General features: G+C 44.4%; 1 protein-coding gene across 1 annotated transcript in view; it reads left to right on the top strand.

Moving 5' to 3' along the window:
* Positions 1-16,460, top strand: part of GPCPD1 (glycerophosphocholine phosphodiesterase 1) — a 941,421-nt gene that overhangs the window by 690,759 nt on the left and 234,202 nt on the right. The gene's annotated exons all lie outside the window — the stretch shown is intronic.

Genomic DNA, 16,460 nt, shown 5'->3' with positions numbered 1-16,460 from the left:
CAGTTCGCCATAAAAACACTTACTGAATGAGTAACTTATCAGAAAGTGAATTTCATAAATTATTCATCAGCAAGGAGCAATACTTGCAAGGAGTGTAGTCTGAGTAATTTAATAAAGTCACGTTATGTCACTTAATGTTGGATTCACATGTTTATAACATAACCTGTTGTCAGTATAGGAGTCCCCATCTTTGTTTGTTAAAAAAAAACAGTTCGCCAAATCAAAGGAGAGAGTGAGGACTAGATAAGCTAGTCCGAATCCCCAGGATTATATGTCAAAATCAAAAAAGGACTAGCTATATTTGAGGGGGGGGGGACTCACTGAAGTACGCGTGCTGTGGCAAACCCACTGGTTTGTTCATGAAGCCCTCACCCACCAACCTAGTTGGTGACATGCTTCATCATCGGGCCCACCACAGTGACACCGAGTGTGTCCCGGGTGTGCTTCAACGCCAGTTTTACTGCGGAGCTGGTATGTTCGCTGAGTGTGCAGTGTAGTGAGTGAGAACGTGAAGGTTAAAAAGCTATACAGTGGGTCCCAGTACCCGTGGGTAATAGATAAACTTTAATTACTGGGCCCCTGTTAGCTACTTAAAAAGGCAAATGGACGTGTTGGAGTGCGAATTATGACCTCCTACGTCCTGTGTGGTCTACATGTTTCAGCCAGGCCTTTTTTAATTTAAAACTGGCTTTCCTCAGGACCAAGTGAGTATGTGAAAAAAGTGCACATAAATAAAATTACTAAATTATAGTGATTGTGTTATAATGCTATGTGTTGCACTCTCTAAGGTGCGTTATATGTTAGAGGGTTAGAGGCTATTTGCTGTAAAAAGCTTCCTTGGGTCACCTGGCAGAGAAAGAGACCGGAATTGCCGGTCTAGATCCTCCTTGGACCTGTCGTCCTTCTGCAGTGCCATGAACAAACCAATGGGTTTGCCGGCACGCGTACTTTAGTGAGCCCCACCCCCCCCTCCCTCAAATATAGCTAAAAAAACAGTTGTCATAGAAATGTAACATTGCCTTAGTCTTGCACCTTGTGTAGCCTGTCCACCACATTATATGGCTAAAGCTATGGGCAACGAGGAAGAGCTCTTGAGATCGAAACCCCCTGATACTTTTATTCTTAATGGTGTTTTACCTTGCATAAAGTGTGAGAAGAGAATCATCAGACTTCAGATCTTCAATGTTGATATATTTATAATATTAGTAGTTTCCACATTGTTGGTGCTTCATTGATTGTCATAAACACTTGTGTAATTTCCCACTGCATGTTCGGATCTTGGGACATACTTCTATATAGTTCCTTTAATGCACATCAAATAGTGTCTTTGTCCATGACCTTCTTTGTTAATCTGTTGAATGCCAGCCTAGCAAGGCCTCATTTATCATGAATGTTAAGAATATTCCACCCAAATGTATTCATGGATTGCGAGCAGCCCAGTGGCAGTGGGCTAGCAAGCAGAGCTGTGGGCTGCGATTGTGTATTTTTAGATACTTTTTAGCGCGTTGTCACGCTGATGAAAAGCGCTGACACGCGTTCGTTTTAAAATTGCTTTTCTGTGTCTAACCTGCACTGAAAGTTAACAGGTACCTTCTAACCCTTACTTTGCCTTCCAGGGACACAGCGGGGCTGGCTGGCAGCTTTTTTCATCTCAGGCGCCCAGCGGTAGTGGCCGCCATCTTGGATTGGGCCGGTTCGCCCCACCCCACCCACGCCACTCCCCCCACGCTGCTCCTCTATTTAGGAGCATCTCACAGTCTCCCCAGCGATTGCGAGCAGCCCAGTGGCAGTGGGCTAGCAAGCAGAGCTGTGGGCTGCGATTGTGTATTTTTAGATACTTTTTAGCGCGTTGTCACGCTGATGAAAAGCGCTGACACGCGTTCGTTTTAAAATTGCTTTTCTGTGTCTAACCTGCACTGAAAGTTAACAGGTACCTTCTAACCCTTACTTTGCCTTCCAGGGACACAGCGGGGCTGGCTGGCAGCTTTTTTCATCTCAGGCGCCCAGCGGTAGTGGCCGCCATCTTGGATTGGGCCGGTTCGCCCGACCCCACCCACGCCACTCCCCCCACGCTGCTCCTCTATTTAAACGTCCCCCATGTGTCAGCGCAGCGGACGAGCGCAGCGGGCGCGCCGTAGGCTCGCCGGAGTCAAGCCAGAGTCCTGCCCGTCTGCGCCCGTCCGCGGCAGGCCGGGGCAGGGGGCACCCCCCTTGCCCATTACCCTTTATATTCATCCTCCCTCCTTCTCTCGCTATGGTCTCCTGGTACCGTCAGCCCGTCCACATCCGCACTACTGGCTCAGCTAGGTCTACTATGCCGTCCTCCCTTCTTACCCCCATCCATCATCCCTGTCTGCCCTCCCCCCCCTCCGTCCGTTTCATGTACTCCGGCCTTTAACACCACGGCCACGTTACTAAACACTCGGTCTGCTGTTAGCCACCAGTACGAACTATACGATTATATTGACACTCATAAACCAGATCTCCTGTTTTTAACGGAGACCTGGTTTAAGGCTGACTCCCTGCCCAACGTTTTAGCCGCACTCCCCCCTGGCTACTCGGCTCTTCGAGCAGACCGGCCAGAGGGTAGGAGAGGCGGTGGAGTGGCCCTGATAGCCCGCACTGACCTTCAGTTTCAGACTCTTCCTTCCCCCCCCATCCCCGAAGTGGACTACCTGGTCATCCGCTCCAACTCCCAATCCTCCCCTTTAACCTCTGTTCTAATCTATCGCCCCCCTCATCCCTCTCCCACTTTTGTTTCTAACCTCCAGGACATACTGGCAACGCTGGTAGTGAATAACTCTTCAGTGCTAGTCTTAGGTGACCTAAACTTCTGGCCTAATGACCCTGCCGAGAGTCCCTTGTCCAAAGATTTCACCGATCTTATGCTTAGTCTTAATTTCACTCCTCACATCCACAGCCCCACTCACGTTCAAGGCCATTCACTCGATCAAGTTTGGACCTTGAACATCCCTACTACTCCCCCCTCCATTTCCCCTTGTCCCTGGTCTGATCACTTTTTAATTTCATTTTCCCTTGCCTTAGCCCCTATTATTAAGCCTCCACTCCCTAAGAACATCTGGGCCAGAAAATGGGGCAAAGTCGATTTGCCATCCTTCTGCTCCTCGCTAGCCAGCACCAGCCCTGACCTCTCAGGCCTCGCCGCCCCTGTCCAACTGGACACCATTAACAACTGGTTGACCCATGCGGGCGACGCCTTCGCCCCCCTTAGGCGTATTACGGTCAAGCGAGCCCACGCCGCCAACCGGTGGTTCACTCCCACTCTTAAGGAGAAAAAGCTGGCCGCACGTAGGGCAGAACGAGCATGGAGAAAAGCTTACTGTCCCTCTCTAAAAACCATCTATCTCTCTGTGCTCAAGGAATACAAGCAGAGCATCCTCGATGCCAAGACCTTATTCTATTCCAATAGAATATTGTCAGCAGAGTCACAGTCGAAGGAAATCTTCGCCACAGTGCACGAGCTCGCGTCATCCAACAGAGTCTCGGCCTCTATTCCACCCTCTCAATCTCTCTGTGACTCGCTTAACGACTTCTTTGTGGACAAGGTGATAAAGATTAAGGCCAACATCCCTCCCCCATCCCCCACTTTCACCAATCCTTCCCCCCCCCTGCTTCTTCCAAACTCACCTCCATCCCCCCCTTGACCACAGCTACGCTTCTCCCCCTGCTTCACAGGGTGAAATCAGGTTCCCCCCTAGATTTCGCCCCCGCCCACATATTGAGAGAAATCTTTCTAACATGCCCATCCCCACCCCTCACACTTCTAAATGATTCTCTCAGTAATGGAATGGTACCCGCCCCCCACAAATTTGCAGCCGTTATTCCCATTCTAAAAAAGGCTGGTGCGGACCCTTCATCCCCTTCCAACTATCGCCCCATCTCCCTCCTTCCCTACCTGGGAAAGGTTCTAGAAACCCACGTCACCGCCACTCTGAGCTCCCACGTGGAAATCAACCACTGCCTTTCCCCTCGGCAGGCGGGCTTTCGCCCCCTCCATTCCACGGAAAAGGTAGTGGTCTCAGTTATGGACAGCCTACGCGAGGACATCGACACCAACCTCCCTCAGGCCCTCATTCTTTTAGATCTGTCCGCCGCTTTTGACACGGTGGACCATTCCACCTTACTTACCCGTGTCAAGGCGGCGGGCATAGAGGGTCTAGCCTTCGCTTGGCTTGAGTCCTTTCTAAGCGGCAGAGCTCAGGCAGTCCATCTTACCGGTTTCACTGCGGCCTCTCACGAGGTGACGTGTGGGGTCCCCCAGGGTTCCTCACTCTCCCCCCTTTTGTTTAACTTATACATTTTCCCCCTCATTTTTATATTACAGCAGCTCGAGGTCACGGTGTACAACTACGCCGATGACCTCCAGCTTATTTTCAACCTTTCTCATTCCCCTTCATCCTTCCAGAATGTCCAATCTGTCATGCTGTTCATTCAGGATTGGATGAACTGCAACCACCTCAAACTCAATCCGGACAAGACCGAACTAGTCTTGACCGGAGGTGGTTGCAGTCCCTGGTCCCCTTCTCACTGGCCCTCCCCACTCGGTGCTCCCCCACTCCCGGTCCCCAAAGTCAAAACCCTTGGTATCTTCCTCAATCCCTCTCTCTCTGTTCACTCACAGGTTAGTTCTGTTGTTTCCTCTTGTTTCTTCTCCCTCAGAACCATCAGGAAGATCTCTCGGTTCTTTTCACTCCCCGCCCTAAAGATCATAGTGCTGGCGATGGTGTTGTCGCGCCTTGACTACGGCAACATCATTTACAATGGTGCGCCTGCCTACGCCATTCACCGGCTGCAACTAGTGCAGAACCAGGCGGCCCGACTTATCTATGGCCTGCCTAAATATCATCGGGCCACCCCTTTACTGCAGGCACTGCACTGGCTGCCAGTGAAAGAGCGGGCCCTGTTCAAGCTTGGGTGCCTCACCTTTCAGGCTAGAATGGGCACAGCACCAGAGTTCATCTGTTCGGCTATCAAGCCTTACACCCCAGGGAGAGCACTTCGCTCCTCCCACCTGGCCCTCTTAACTGTTCCCCGATTCAAAAAGAAAAAGGCTGGCGGCACCAAGTTTTCTGTTCTGGCCCCTGTGTTTTGGAACTCCCTGCCCGCGGCACTTCGCACAACATCCTCCTACACTGAATTCAGGAAAAACCTCAAAACCTTCCTTTTCTCTCGCGCTTTTGCTGCCTAACTCTCCTCGTTTGCCATCCCCTCGCAATCTGAAGCGCCATGAAACCGCATGGTATAAGTGCGCTATATAAATGTTTTTAAATTCAAATTAAATTCAAATTCATAGATATTAATTGCAGCATTTTTCAATAGGAAATATAGTACAATGAAGTTCTGCTTTTTGAACATGAATGTATAACTGCAACCTGAAGGCTTACATTTAAGAGATAGAAAAAGGAGGCCTTTTCCCTTAAGGACCGGATAGGCACCCTTTCCCAGCAATCCTTGTACAGGTGGTTAACTGCTCTCCAAGTTATTATTTTTAGCTTATGAGATAAGTATTCCAGGAACAGGGCCGAGGCTTTTAACCTCAAATTGTACATTGTTATTTTTCCTCATAGGAAATAATGTACATGGCATGTGTAGCTGTAGATACCCATGCTGTGTATACTTTAACTACCTAATGTTAAGCTCAGATCTGTACAACTTATTTCGAAGAAAGAGAAGCCTTTTTGAGTCACAAAAACGAGTGACTCCACCTGTTAGTGGTATTTTGCGTGGGCATCGGTTCCTTTGTTTAATAGTTTTTTTCCTTCCATCAGGTTCAGACTAGTCAAACTGGGGAGCTCCAGTTCGACGTTTTGTGGTGTTCTTGCTGGGCCCTCGGGTCAGTTTCATCATCTGTAGTTCCAATCAATCCTGCGTTCTTGTCGGTCTATACCGTTGCGCACCTTATCACTGTCAGTCACTAGCCTCTCAATTCCCACCGTCCGGTTAGAGAATGTCTCTGTAATTGAAAGGACTCTTTTCTGTTTGTCCTACTTGCCACTCCAAGTATCTGAGGTCTGACCTCCACGAAGGCTGCAATCTTTGCTCGACTTCCGAACACTGTGAAGATTCCTGTTCGGCGTGTCTTGCCTTCCGTAACAAAAAGACTCTTCGGAACCGATGCGCTTGTTGCCTCGTCAGCCATGGAGCATAGGCAGGAGAAGGAAGAGACCCCATTCATCTTTGGTGAGCGAAAGAGTTCTGATGTTTAAGAGGTAGATGCTTCAGGCAAAATAGAGGTGGACTTATCAAAAATGTCGACTCCAAGGTGAATGTCTAGTCAGAAGAGCCTCCACCAGCCCAACGGCAAAAGAAAACCAAAGTAGGTGTTTCTACCCCCTCGCCCCCACAAACCCCCTCTGCCCCCCACCCATGATGTGGAGAAGCTTGCTTACAGCACATGTGCTACCCACATGGCAAAGTGCGCCACTACCTTCCTTCCATGGTAAAAAACACCAACAGTCTGAGCCGGACCGAACTCCTGCTCCATACTCTGTGCTGAAGTCCTTATCAAATCCTCATTCTGTTGTGAATGTATCTAGGACCCTAATTAAATATTCCTGATTCATGCCCTTATGCGGTTATGATAAATCATGTGATAATAAAGGCATACGAATCTTACCCATATTCAGCCATAGCCCACGCCGCCCAAATACGGCAAGGCTACTTCCTTAGATGCGTAGAGAGCACAACGAGTTCTTTCGACACACCAAACCTTCCGTAACCTGGGGATTCCCCATGTCTTAGTTTTGATTGGTCATTGAACTCCTACGAGCACTAATGGAACAGTCAGTTCTTAGTGACATCTTTTATTGACATCTTATGTTCAACCTTACGTCAAACACGGCACCTTCCAGGTATAAATATACCAACACTTGCCTTAAGCAAACACACGGTGGTGTAGAGCAGAGCGGCTATCTACTTATCCGAAGCCCAGCTAATGCGAGACCCGAAGGAAGCCGCCCCTCCCCTTTGACACACTGGAGAAGCTGCCTTTTCTCACGCCGAGAAATCCAGCTCCGGTGTTTCCAGTCACCCTCGCAGGTTGCTGGAAGATCGAGTCCTGAGAAACGAGATACAAGACCTCCTTCATTCTGTAACCAAGGTACGGAGCTGACTCAAACCTTAGAGAGAATTCTTGATTCAGATTCTTGGCAAAAAACCCAACTTAACTTAAAACTGCAACTTACTTACTCCTTCCCACGTATTAGGCTTAGGTCAGGTACACCGGGGTTGGCGTATCTTAGAAGCACCAATTGAGTTCTTTAGTCAATGTTTTTGTGTATGTAAATATTTTATACGTTTTAAAGTAACATATGGCTAAGAAACCATATCAATGCTTTTACAGTATTATTTTATAATACTCCTTTTACTGTAAGCACTTTACTTCATGATAAGTATTGCAATTGTAGCAATTCATTTCTCTTGCATGAGAAAGAAGACTGCTCAATAAAATAACACCTTTTATTGAAAAAGCCCGTCTCTCTATTTCTCTGCACTCTTGTGGAATTAAGCATGCACGATTGACTGAGTGAAATAGCTGTCTATTGTTTTCACACGACTCTGCAGATACACTCCTTATTCTGGGGGAGCAAAGTTGTCATGTTTGTATGGTTGTCAGAAGCTAATCCCTTCTTGTCTAAATCAGGGAAGTTCATTCAAGAAAGTTTCTAGTGACCTCTGAGCTAGCTGGCAAAAAACTAATTAAGTCTAACATAGTCAGTAGAGACCTAGAGAACTACACTACATGGCGCCTGACGTTTGGTAAGGCGATAATCGAACGCAAGATACTAGAGTAACTCAGTCGTGCTTTTCACACAGACCCCTTTTTTACGTAAAAATTCCAATAGACGTCTGGAGTGGGTGAAAGGTTAATATCCGCCGAAACTTAGTAGGATGAGAATCCTATGAATTCGTTTACGGTATAGTCAACATTGAAGGATACAGTGTTCCAAAATATTGTGCACCTAATCTTTGTTTCCTCAAAAAAACTTACTCTGCAACAAAAACCTTTCTGTCAGTAAAAATGTCTGACAGTGAGGATGAGAGGGAAAGAGTTAGACTAGCAGCTCAACTCCTAGCGGAAGACAGTCATCCAAAATACAGAACCGGATGCAGTACTCATCCCGGTAAATATAAGAAAAACCATAACTATAAAACTTATAGAAAATGGGGTATCACCAAGAGGTGGTACAGTTTTATTTGTGGTAGGGGCACATGAGTATCGGCAGACAGAGGTATTCTATTCCTGGATAACTTTTCCAGCAGCACATACTGTGACACGTGAGTTCCACTACTATAAAATAGCGGAATCTCCAGAGGAATACTCTCCTTTCGAGGAAATTGAAATTCCACTAACATACCAAGAGCACCTTCTCTTATTTAATGGCGCCCTAAAACATCAAAATCACATCACCAGGCTCGGTCTACTAGGTAGACCAGGAGCCACGTGGCCCGTTCTAGCCAGCTACACACCACACCCAGACATTGAAGGAATGTCAAACGAAGAACTCTTAGTTAAAATAAAAGAATTCACAAAAGCATATAGAGATTTAGTTCAAATTACACTTGATAGTACAAACTACCGATCAGAACAACTAATTGAAAATCCTGAAAAAACGTTTATTAAAAACATCAATACTCAAAAGAAGAAATGGGAGGGTAATAAACAATCCACTCCCAGAGAAAAACAATTTCAGTCCAGAGGGACGTCTCCCCAACGGAGAAATAAGTCTCCAGTCGGAGGGGACAAGTCTCCCCAAAGGGAGTCCTCTGTAAAAAGATATAATCTTAGAGATAGGGATAAATTAAGAAAACCTGACCGATATCAAGACATTGATACACGTCCCTCTCGATCTTTTCAGACTTCCTCACAGAAATCGGAAAGGAGAGGACAGTCAGAACAAACGGAAGAGCACGTCCAGTCCAAAGACAAAGAACTTGCTCATCAAAGTAAAAAAAACACAGTTTCCTAGAAAGAAGGTAGCAAGTATTAAAATTAAACATGCCTCGAATCCGGAGGACACAACTGAAAAACGGAGAGTGGGCCCAGACAATGCTAGACAGCACAGCAGAAGTGACCATAGCGCGCAAGATCCTGATGAATCTTCTGCAGACAGTGGACACGAATGAGAATACATTCAGGTGGAAACTGCAGACACGCGAGTTAGCGTGCCCCATAAACTATATGAAATAACATTACGTATAGAGGGAGATAAAACTAGGAAAATTAAAGGTCTCTTTTGGGAGAATCTTTTTAAAGGCTATGATATCCTGTTGGCTGATAAAGACTGGCCACCAGAGTTTGTCGGGGAGTGCCCTCATGGCAAAGAAATGATTATGCCTGCCTTCTCAAATCATATCCCAATTCATAAAAAATACACATTTGCAAGAAAATAGGCGGTGGCCCAAGCCCCTGCTTTATATAAAAATCATGTAGGATGGGATGAGGATTTTCCTCACCACAAAATCCAATTAAAAAATCAACCTTCTGCACAAAGGCAGTACCCAGTTAAACAAGAAGCTAAAAAGCAGGTCAGGGAGATCTTAGATCAACTTGAATATCAAGGGGTGATTGAAACATGCACCTCACAAATGAACAATCCTTTGTTTCCTGTCTCCAAGCCAGACGATTCATATCGTCTAGTTTTGGACTACAGACATCTAAACTCATGCTGTAAAACGTTTGCAGTCCAAAACTCACACAGTGCAGCACTAATGAATAACATCATTCGCAAAAAATATAAAACATTAGATATCTCTAATGGATTCTTCTGTCAAAACATTGCACCCGAAAGCAGGTATTTGACCGCTTTCTCAATAATTGGGTCGCAAAAACATTTTTGCCGACTCCCACAGGGATTCAAGAAAAGCCCAGGATTATTCTCAGCAAGGGTAACAGAATTACTACAAATGTATGATGATGAGGCATTATCCTATGTCGATGACATCTATCTTACAGACGATGACTTGGAGACTCACTTGAAAAGAGTGAACACCATAATACTTGGGTTCGCATCCGAAGGTTAGAAATTCAACTTTAAAAAGTCAAGAATAGCCCATCTAACTGTCCTATTTTTAGGATATGAATTATCAAGCGAAGGCAAAAGCCTAGCAGATAATTCTTTAGAGAAATGTGCAGTACTCCAAGCACCTAAAACGCTGAAGAATTTACAATCAATACTAGGTTTCCTTAATTTCGGAAGAACATACATTCTAAATTATGCAGTGAGGGTTAAACCTCTCTACGAATTAATAAAACCTGATTTCAAACCAAATAATTGGACTCAGGAACTACACTACATGGCAGACATGTTAACTAAAACAAAACTGCAAACACGTGCAAACGACCGCAATTTGGTAATCCCAGTCATCCCAGGAAGATGCGGATTCACATACCTGACCTCTAATGAGGGAGAAACGGTACCTATAACTTACAAATCACATTTGTACACACAAGCTGAAATGAAATTCAGTTCTACAGAAAAAATTCTGACAGCGGTTCAAACTGCTGTAGCAAGAGAAAGAGCCCTAGCCCAAGGCAAGTGAATAACTGTTTTTACAGCAGAATCCGCCATTGAGGCATTAAGAAGTCCACGCAATCTAAAAACTGTGGCATTAGATCCGAAATGGATACAATGGGAAAATTCTCTTGCTGCAGAAGACGTGAAACACTATTTTAATCCGAAAATTAAAAAACTAGAAAATATGGAATACGAATATGAATGTCCTCTGCCGACCGAAATCCTGCCTCTAGAGCAATACACCTGCGTAATCTACACAGACAGATTTGCACAACATTTTGTTGTGGTAAAGCAAATTTACAACAACGCGTGCGCGATTGTTAAAGGTCGTTGGCGCTTAGGTAAATTCAGACCATTGGTCACTAAAACAGAATCATTCAGAAACTGTACAGCTCAGCGAGCTGAAATAAGATCCTTAAATATGGCGCTTTAAAATGCCGATCACAAATTCCCCACACTAATAGTGTGCGATTCTCATTACTGCGTCCAATCTTGCAATAAGAACCTGCAGACTTGGATTTGAAACGGTTACAAAGATGACACAGGTGCCACAATAAAGCATAAAAAGCTTTGGGAACAAGTAGTTCTTTTACAGAAAGAACTACAAAAGACTCACGTGATACATACACGGAGTCATCAACGTGATGGCATTCAGGTTGCAGGGAATTCATTGGCTGATAAAGCAACAGCGGCGGCTGATCAACTAGCTTCCGTAGCCACTAAAAAGCGTTCAGAAAAAAAAATAGGAGAAACCATGCTAGCAGTAAAAGCCTCATTAAAAGGCGACTATGCGGCATTACCTCTCAACTATCCACTCAATAATACATACATAATTGATGCGAACTCTGTTCCCTTTGCTCGAATCCCTGGAGTGGGGGATAGAGTAATTCCAAACACGAACCGGAGAATCTTCTTGGTACAAGAAGCACACATGGGATTGGGTCTGAGGCACCAAGAGATATTTAAATCTCTGATAGAATTACAAGCACAATACTTGTGGCCGGGAATGAGCGTAGAAATTTACAATTTTGCAATGAATTGTGAGGACTGCAACAGAGATCGCAGTTGTGAACCGGACCAGACACCAGCCCAGACACCACTATTAGACAGCATCAGGCTATCTATGCGCAGACGTCCGACCTGACAAATGCGGTCCCATAATTATTAAGACTTGATTCACTAAAGATGTGGCCACAGCGCTCGGCTGACGCCAGAACTGTTATAAAAGATTTGCGAGTCTTTATCGGCACATACGCAATTGGCATGCTACATTCTGATCAGGGTCCTGCATTTAGCTCTCGAGCTTACAAAGAGGCCATGAACAGCATGGGCATTGCATTGCGGTACTCTTCTCCCTTCCATCCTGAGGGAAATGCGGTTGTGGAAAGAAAAAAACGTGACATAAAGCAATCTATAACAACGAGGGTATTAGGTTCGGGTGTTGGGTGGGTCAAACATCTAACAAGTGTCCAACGTAGTCTTAACAATCTGCCAAGAAATTCTCTAAAGGGTTTCACTCCATACGAACTATTGTTCGGTACTAGAATGAGAATCCAGGACTTAGACAGTCATACTTCAGTGGTAGAAGAAAAAAACCTTTGATATCAAAGATCGTTTGGCTGCTTTACAGGACTTGACTGAAACAAGAAAAAGTCTAAGTAACAAAGTCTAAGCCAACAACCACTGAAGAACCACCTGTCCCAGCAAGACCTGTCTGGATTCCAAAGATTGGGCATCTGGTCAGAGAAAAGATTGCGGTGAAGAAGATATTTGGGCCTTCTTACAGAAAAGCAGTACCTGTCTTAGCTGTCAGCGGAACAAGATCAGTAGTACTACCGCCACTTGCTGGTAAAAAGGAAAACCGAGTTGTTTCCATCGACCTGGTGAAACCACAATCATGTGGCCGATAATAAGTAGTAGGCCGAGTGGACCCCCAAGAAATAGCAGAAGACCAAATCTTGCTACAATACAAGAGGTTCAAACTGAAAGACTAATCACCTTCAAAAAACCATCAGTGAATAAAAAAGGACTATGCAACAAAGCCATGGAACTTGTGCCTCTTGAACCCCAAATTGCAACAGTCCAAGAAACGCCAGTCTACAACGATGTAGCCTCGGACTCTACAAATGTAACAAAAGAGAATGCAAAGATCAATGGAAATCCAGAAACAATCCCACCAATTGACAGAACTGCATCTGGCTACTTTATCAACTTTGATGACTTTTCCGATAATCAGAGTGAACATGGAGACAAGCCAGCAACAAAAACTTTCAAAATGAAAATTAAAGAACTTTTTCATCAACTCAAAGAAACATGTCTGATTTCCCCTTGGATTTGAATTTGAATTTTTGAATTTAAAAGTATTTATATAGCGCACGTATACCGGGCGGTTTCATGGCGCTGTGGGGTAGCTCCATTCAAATTACAGACTCCGGGCTTGCTCAGGTTGAGAATGCCTGTGAGAAAAGAAAGGTTTTCAGTCTCCCTCGGAACTCCATGTAGGATACTGAAGTGCGAATAGGAAGGGGTAGGGAGTTCCAAAAGGACGGGGCGAGGACAGCAAACTTGCATCCTCCCGACCTCTTCCTCCTAAAACGAGGGACCACCAGAAGAGAGAGGGCGGAGGATCGCAATTGTCTGCTGGGAATGTAAGGGTGAATATGAGATATCATAAAGGCCGGAGCTGTCCCAGTCAGAGCCTGAAAGGCGAGGCAGCCAAGTTTGAACAGAGCTCTCTCTTTGATTGGGAGCCAGTGGAGAGAGCGAAGAACGGGGTGATATGTTGAGATCTGGGTAAACTAAAACCCAAGCGGGCCGCTTGGTTTTGCACCAGCTTGAGTCGGCACAGAGCATAATTGGGGATGCCATTGTATAATGCATTGCCGTAATCTAAGCGTGAAAGGACCATCGCCATAAGGATAAGTTTGAGGGCTGATAGTGAAAAGAAACGTGAGATTTTACGGATGGTGCGTAAAACAAAAAAACAGGCCGAAACCACCGTGCTCATGTGTGAGTTGAGAGTGAGGTGTTGATTCAGAGTAATCCCCAAAGTTTTAACACAAAAGGAAGGGAGAGGGGGAGAACCAAGCAAAGAAGGCCAGAAAGCAGAAGACCAAGGGTTGAGTTTACCACCAGTCAGGACAAGCTCGGTCTTGTCAGGGTTAAGTTTTAGATGATTGGTATTCATCCAATCCCTGATGAATACCATCACTGACTGGAAGTTGAGAATAGAAAGGGAGGAATCAGATAAATTAAAAATGAGCTGGAGGTCATCAGCGTAATTAAACACTGTGACCTCCATCTGCTGTAACGCAAAAATAAGAGGAAAAATGTAAAGATTAAAAAGAAGAGGGGAAAGAGAAGAGCCCTGAGGGACACCACATTGTACCTTGTGAGCTGTGGAAGAAAAATCCGCCAAGTGAACGGCCTGGGTACGGTCGTTGAGAAAGATCTGACCCAAGACAGGGCGGAGCCCCCGACGCCTGCCGCTTCGACACGGGAAAGAAGGATGGTATGATCAACCGTGTCGAAGGCGGATTGAACTATGGATTGTTAGGTGTACTTATCCTTCTACTTTGGCTAATCCTAGTTTTAGTTTTGGGTACATTTATTGATAGAAAATACAGTACAATGGACACAGCAAGTCAGAACATCAACTTGGTCCTGAAACCACACAGATCCTCTCGCATAGAGAAAAGAGAACTATCATCAGTGAACATCACAGCAAAGCCTATACCTGGTGGTATAGCATGGGACAGAACTGATTATGAAATCTATGGTCCGGTAGAGCTCTAGAAGTATCCACACCAATTCAAGATTTCATTAAGTGACTTTGTGACACCAAGTTCTTTCTCTGATGATTGGGACTTTGAAAACATTAATAATATGATGTCAGATTTAGTAATGTCAGCAAAATTTACAGAACATGATTATTTACAGGGCTCATCGAATTATGAAGAGATGTACTGTTATAACCACTATGGTCACCATTATCTGCATAAATCTGCGAATCCTAGAAATGTTTTTACTTATAATCAGTAGGAACATTGTCCAACACCGCCAATAGGCAGTTCAAAAACGTTTTATGAGAAATTCCCATACTTTTCAGGGTTTAATCATACGGAAATGTTTTGTTTCAAGATGTTAAATAAGACAGGAATGAAAAACATGCTGACAAATACTAAATTAATTTATTCTGAAAAATGTTATGACAAAATGTCAACATTTCGTTTTGAGTTTTGGAAAAACAACATTGAAACAAAAACAATCTGGGGAACAAAAGAATGGCAGGTACAAGGTCTAGAAGCATTATTCAGAGCCTGCATGATCCCAGAACAAATTATGTTCCTGAATGACACAATTCAGCAAACAACCTGTCTTGGCTTAGCTAAGATAAAAGATTTAAACAACCCGTCTATGCCAAAACCTATGCCTGATAGAAACACCACTACAGATGAGGGGTTAGACGTGTCCTATATTTTAAAACAAAACAGAACGAACCTGATTGGAAAAAAATGGTTGATCTGGCCCATAGACACAAATAACTGTCAAAATAGATTCCTGAACAAAATACAGGGGTTCAAACAGAACAGGCCAGACCCTAGATACTCCCAGAGACAACATCCAGGGATAGTAACAACATATAGTGTAGGAAAACTATGCCTTGACTGGCTACAGAAATCCACACTTCCCGAAACAAAGCAACACTTAACTTTACTTAAAGAAGGTGCTGACTTGCGAGATTTCATAATGGGACCTCGCAAACCGCGTCAAAAACGTTTAATTTCCCGCCGGTATATATGCAGCTTACAATGAAGCTTGGAAATTGAAACAAATTGAAACTGCAGAAAAAATACGGGAAATTGACTGTATCAATTTGGAGAAATCATTTTCTGTAGTGGACAATGGGTTAATGACTCTGTCATCCAGAATCTATTCACTGGACAGCATCGTATCATCTGCTATTGATATAATAGAGCAGGACATGCTAATGTTACAACATGGCCAGTCCCAATTACGTTCTATTGTACAGCTAGGTTGGACATTACAAAACCTGCGTTCAGCCTATGTGCCATGACGTTTAATCAACACAACGTTATTGTTTTCTATCTTTAACCTTACTGATAAACAAATCAGTTTGGCACAAAAAGGAGCAGACTATACGATACTGAGCATTGAAAAACTTGAGAGATTACCATTGACAATGTCAGAAAGACCGGTCATTGAATGGATAATACATGGGACCATTTCAATCCCGATAACAACTTTTCAGTTTCAATACTGCCAAAAATATATACCAGCAGGCCTGTATGAAAGGTTGGGTAAAGGATATATCAAATCGACATGGAATTTACCTTATACACACAAATGTTACAGTGAAGGGAAAAAAGAGGTATTTCTTAGTTTTAATGATTGTAAAAAATCACTAGGCAGTACACTCCTGTGCCAAGGTATTAACTTGCATGGGGCCTGTGAGGGTTCTTCAAACAACCTTTCATGTCATCTTCAGGGCACCCCTACTACACAGATAGTACCATTTTTCAGACAGCTTTCCAACGGTAGCTACGTTTTAATAAGTGATCACAGCTGCTGTGGCATGGTGCCAGGAAATGCCTATCTCGTAACTGTGACGGCCAGGGTCATTTGCTGTATGCAAGTATTGTATCCAAACAGCAATCCAGACATGGAGGCGGCAATATGGCCTTGTGTGAATCTCTTCTATTCGAATTGATACTTTAAGCAGAATGAAGTCTATGCTTTTACAGACAACTGTGCCTTTAACCTCGTCCAAAGAGACATATGACCTGCAAGGACAACGGCAGAGATACATACCCTACTATCGACAAATTGTCCGGTGCATTTCGTAGAAATGTTAAGCCAAATCTCAAACATGTCGGATACCAGTGGCATCGCACATGTATT

Source organism: Lissotriton vulgaris, chromosome 6 (genome assembly GCF_964263255.1).
Source record: "Lissotriton vulgaris chromosome 6, aLisVul1.2, whole genome shotgun sequence".
Classification (NCBI taxonomy): domain Eukaryota; kingdom Metazoa; phylum Chordata; class Amphibia; order Caudata; family Salamandridae; genus Lissotriton; species Lissotriton vulgaris.
Note: the sequence above shows the minus strand (reverse complement) of the source record. Positions and strands in the feature narration are given on the sequence as shown.